This window comes from Callospermophilus lateralis, chromosome 4 (genome assembly GCF_048772815.1).
Source record: "Callospermophilus lateralis isolate mCalLat2 chromosome 4, mCalLat2.hap1, whole genome shotgun sequence".
Lineage (NCBI taxonomy): Eukaryota > Metazoa > Chordata > Mammalia > Rodentia > Sciuridae > Callospermophilus > Callospermophilus lateralis.
The window spans coordinates 56,859,693-56,865,692 of NC_135308.1; positions in this window are offsets into that span (position 1 = coordinate 56,859,693).

Below are 6,000 nucleotides of genomic sequence, written 5' to 3' on the forward strand. Positions count from 1 at the left end.
AATGCTGTGGTTGGTTACTACCTTTCTATGATTTATGATTATTTTGTTTTAATTATCTGTGCAGCTTCCCAGATACTTTGGAAAGACTTCATAAATAAGTAAATATATCGGCCATCTTATCTTTCATTACTATCTCTGAAAACAGTGTCATACTTCATTCACAAAGTCACCTAACATTCTCCTACCGTTCTTTGTACTTTAAGATATCTCATAAGTTTAATGTCTTTTATTCCATTTCATCAAAGGCATAAACTGTATTTTGCTGGGTCAGAGAGATGATGTCCCTATTACATTTTCTCATCAGATCACTGACACCATAAACTGCAATGGCTTCTTCAAAACTATTAATATATTTGGCATCCATCTATATTGGAGAAGTCCTTAGTCCTGCAAATGGTTGTTAATAACCTGCATTTACATAGAACATTTTCATCTCAATCTTAAAGTGATATACATACATAAAATCCTAATTCATCGACGGCCTCAATGACAGCCATTTTCAAAATGGAAAGCAACAGCTGGATAGCTACTATTCTGTCAAAAGGCCAGAGATGAACACTGTATGTAATATGAGCTGAATTAGGCTTCTGAAATCTGCTTGTGTATTTAAGTGAGGATTTAAACAGTTCATTGTGAACTACATTTCTTTATTTGTATAAATTACCAGGTTTTTTATTTCCCATTTTTTTCTTATGCATTTTGTGGGCCTGGGATGACACTTGAGTAAATTCTGGAGCAGATAGCAAGAATTTTTATCTAGAGCACACAGAAGTAATGCCAACAGGGTTAGAAGTGAGTGATAGATGAGGTAAAAAGGCAGAATTCAAACAATGCATCACAATGTTTCTGTCCATGACTGACAACATATGCACAAAGTTATGACACCTAGTGATGCCTTAGGTTCTGTAAATACAGTCTATGATATTGACATAATAAAATCATCTAATGGCACATTTCTCAGAAATTATTCCTGTAGTTAAGACACATATGAAATTAGAAATCAACAATAAAATAAAAAAATAGAAGTTACTTTAACACCTGGAGACTAAATAACATGCTATTAAATAAAGAATGGAAAGCAGAAGAAATCAGGGATGAGATTTAAAAACTACTTAAAGGTAAATTAGAATAGTGATAAAGCATATCAAATCTCTGGGAGACTATGAAAGCCGTGCTAAGAGGAAAGTTCACTGCATTGAGCTCTTTCATTAAAAGACTAGAAAGTCAATGAACACAAGACCTAACATTATATCCCAAAGCCCTAGAAAAACAACAAATCAACACCCAAAGCAGTAGAAGACAGGACATAATTAAAATCAGAGCTGAAATCAATGAAATTAAACAAAAGAAACAATTTAGAAAATTGATAAAACAAAAAGTTGGTTCTTTGAAAAAATAAATAAAATTGGTAAACCCTTAGCCATGTTAATGAAGAGAAACAGAGAATACTCAAATTACTGAAATTCATAATGAAAAAGGAATTATCATGAGGGACACTACAGAAATACAGAATATAATCAGAAACAATTTTGATTTTTTAATTAATTAATTTTTATTGTTTTTTTAATAAATGACAGTGCAATGCATTACAATTCTTATCACATGTATACAGTACAATTTTTCATATCTCTGATAGTATATAAAATATGTTGACCCCAATTTGTGTCTTCATACATGTACTTTGGATAATGATGTCTATCACATTCCACCATCCTTGCTAATCCCCTGCCCCCTCCCTTTCTTTCCCACCTCTCTTCCCTATCTAGAATTTATCTATTCCTCCCGTGCTCCACCCTCTCTACCCCACTATGAGTCAGCCTCCTTATATCAGAGAAAACATTCGCCATTTGTTTTTTTGGGATTGGCTAATTTCACTTAGCATTATCTTCTCCAATGCCATTCAATTTACCTGCAAATGCCATGATTTTATTCTCTTTTATTGCTGAGTAAAATTAGATTGTGCATATATGCCACATTTTTTTTATTCATTCATCCACTGAAGGGCATCTAGGTTGTCTCCACAGTTTAGCTTTTGTGAATTGTACTGCTATAAACATTGATGTGACTGTGTTCCTATAGTATGCTGTTTTTAAGTCCTTTGTGTATAGATCGAGGAGAGGGATAGCTTGGTCAAATGGTGATTCCATTCCCAGATTTCCAAGGAATCTCCATATTGTTTTCCATATTGGCTGCACCAATTTTCAACCCCACCAGAAATGTATAAGTGTACCTTTTTCCCCACATCCTTGCCAACACTTATTGTTGTTTGACTTCATAATAGCTGCCATTCTTACTGGAGTGAAATGATATCTTAGAGTAGTTTTGATTTTCATATTTATACTCTAATAAAATTTAAAATCTTGAAAACATCAACAAATTTCTAAAGACATATGACCTGAACACATGATTTAAACACATAAATTTCAAACAATAAAATAGAAGACACCATAAAAAGCCTACCAATTAAGAAAAGCCCAGGACCAGACAGATCTATAGATCTTCAGAAAAATTAACACCAATGCTTCTCAAATTATTACATTAAATAGAAAAACACAGAGATCCCTTCCAAATTCATTCTATGAAGTTAGTATCACCCTGATAACAAAACTAGACTGAGACACACCAAGGAAATAAAATTTCAGACCAATATTCTTGATGAACACAGATGCCAAAATTCTCAATAAAATTTGGCAAATTGCATACAAAAACATATTAAAAATATAGAGCATCATGATGAGTGGGCTTCATCCCAGGGCTTCAAGGTTGGTTCAACATTAGGAAATCGATAAACATAATTCATCACATCAATAGACTAAAATACAAGAATGATATGATCATCTCAGTAGATACAAAGAAGGCATTTGACAAAATATAGCACCCCTTCATGTTCAAAACCATAGAAAAACTATGGATAGTAGGAATATACATCAAACCTGCAAAAGCTATCTATGCTAAACCCAAGGTTAATATCTTTCTAAATGGAGAAAAATTGAAAGAATTCCTCCGAAAAACTGGAACAAGACAAAGACACCCTCTTCTACCCTTTTATTCAGCACCATCCTTGAAAATTTAGCCACAGCAATTAGAAGAAAAAAATCAAAGGAAAAAGGAAAAAGAACAAGAAAAAGAACTCAAACTATCACTGTTTATTGATAACATGATTCTATATTTAGAAGATCCAAAAAATTTCACCAGAAAACTTCTAGAACTAATAAATCAATTCAACAAAGTAGCAGAATATAAAATTAACATCCATGAATCAAATGTGTTTCTATACATTAGTGATAAATCCACTGAAAGAGAAATTAGAAAAATTACATTCACAATAGCTTAAAAAAATAAAATATTTGGGAATCAATCTAACAAAAGAAGTGAAAGTTCTACAATGAAAACAACAGAACACTAAAGAAAGAAACTGAAGAAGATTTTAGAAAATGGAAAGATCTCCCATATTCTTAGTCAGAATTAACATCGTCAAAATGGCCATACTGCCAAAAGTCCTATACAGATTTAATTTAATTCTTATTAAAATCCCAATAACATTCTTCATAGAAATGGAAAAGAAATAATGAAATTCACTTGGAAAAATAAGAGACACAGAATAGTTAAAGAAATTTTTAGCAAGAAAACTGAAGCAGAAGGCATCACCATACCAGACCTTAAGCTATACTACAGAGACACCTTAACAACAACAGCAAGATATTGGCACCAAAGCAGACATGTAGACCTATAGTACAGAATGGAAGATACAGAGACAAACCACATAAATATCTCATACTAGACAAAGGTGCTAAAAACATGCATTGGAAAAAATATAGCCTCTTCAACAAATACTACTGGGAAATCCATATGTAGAAAATGAAATTAAATCCCTCTCGCCCTGCACAAAACTCAACTCAAAATGAATCAAGGAGTTGGACACTGGAACAGAGACCCTACATCTAATAGAAGACAAAGTTGGCCCAAATATTCATCATGTTGGCTTATGATCTGACTTCCTTAATGAGACCCCTGAGGCACAAGAAGTAAAATGAAGAATCAATAAATGGAATAAAATCAAACTAAAATGTTTCTTAACAGCAAAGGACACAATGAAGAACATAAAAAGAAAGCCTACAGAATTGGATAAAATCTTTACCATATTCACCTCAGATAAAGCATTAATCGCTAAGATATATAACAAACACCAACACCCCCCCCCAAATAACCAACTGAATAAATTGGCTAAGGATCTGAACAGACATTTCACAGAAGAAGAAATATAATTGGTCAACAAGTATATGAAAAACTGTTCAACATCTCTAGAAATTAGAAAAATGCAAATCAAAGTACACTCAAATTTCATCTCACTCTAGTCAGAATGGAAATATCAAGAATATAAGCAACAATAAATGTTGGTAAGGATGTGGGGAGAAAGGTACATTCATGCATTGCTGTTGAGACTGATCAACAGCAACCACTGTGGATAGCAATGTGGAGATGCCTCAGAAAACTTGAAATGAAGCTACCATTTGATCTACTTATCCCACTCCTCGGTTTATACCCAAAGGACTTAAAATCAGCATACTAAAGTGATGTGGCCACTTCAATGTTATAGTAGCTTAATTCACAATAACTAAACTATGGAATCAACCTAGGTGCTCTTCAACAGATAAAGAAAATGTGGTACATATACACAATCGAATATTAATCAGCCTTAAAGAAGAATGAAATTATGGCATTTGCCAGTAATTGGAGAGAACTAGAAGATATCATGCTAAGTGAAATAAGTCAATCCCCAAAAAAACAGAGGCTGAATATTTTCTCTGATATACAGATGCTAATTCACAATAAGGGTGGGTGGCTAGGGAAGAACAGAAGTACTATGGATTAGACAGAGGGAAATTAAAGGAGGGAGGAGAGAGGGTATGGGAATAGGAATAATAGTAGAATGAATCAGACATCATTACCGTATTTGCATATATTATTACACAATCAGTGTGACTCTAAATCACGTCCAACCAGAAGAATAAGAAGTTATACTCCATTTATGTTTGATGTGTCAAAATGCATTCTATTGTCATGTATAGCTAGTTAGAACAAATAAGAGAGAGAGAGAGAGAGAGAGAGAGAGACATGACTTTAAAGTTCAGTACTAACCATAAGTAGGACCAGAAGCAAGCCAGAAAGGGAAACAGTTCAGCAAATTTTATTTTCAATAGGCCAAGGCAGAGAGTTTAGGATAACATCCATGAACAGGAAAGCACAAGAATTGAGGACCTTAATAGGTGCTTGCACTGGTGCTGGACTGTAATGGTGCTATTCTGTGATCTGCAGTCATGAATAACAGTCATTCATTCCCTCGAATGAGTAAATCAGATAGGTCAATAATTGTATTTCCAATGTTACCATGGAATCTCCTCTGGTTTATATGGAAAAAGTATGCTAATTTCAGTATACCCTCATGATCAGTCTATAGAAACTGATATGGATTTTTAAAAAATCCATGTGTGTCAGCTATTCTAAATTTCTTCATGACTTAAGAGGAAACATCAAAACTCTGCTTAAAGCCAAACATATGTACTCATTGAATTTTATGAACACTTATCACAACTAACACAGACCAATGCTCTTCTGAAAGGAATACTGAATTTGGAAGTAAAACACTTTGGATCTTTCATTGTATAACTATGTGATTTTGGACTATGATTTTGATCCTGAACATTTTCATATACAAAATGAAGACCTGATATCACTCTGCCTATTGTATCAAGGATCAGATGACTTAATGTATATGAAAGATCTTTGGAAAAAATGTAGACACCTTATAATTATAAGGGATTAACAGTGGCTTGACTGGAGACCTATTTCTTTACCTATCCCCAGATAACTAATCTAAATGACTTTAAATATTGGAAACAACCTAAAATAGAAAGATGACTATGAGTTGTTCCTGCATGATCAGGGAAATTGTTTTTCTCAAATATGCCCTTTAGTAGTAGAATCTTTTAATATCTGTAC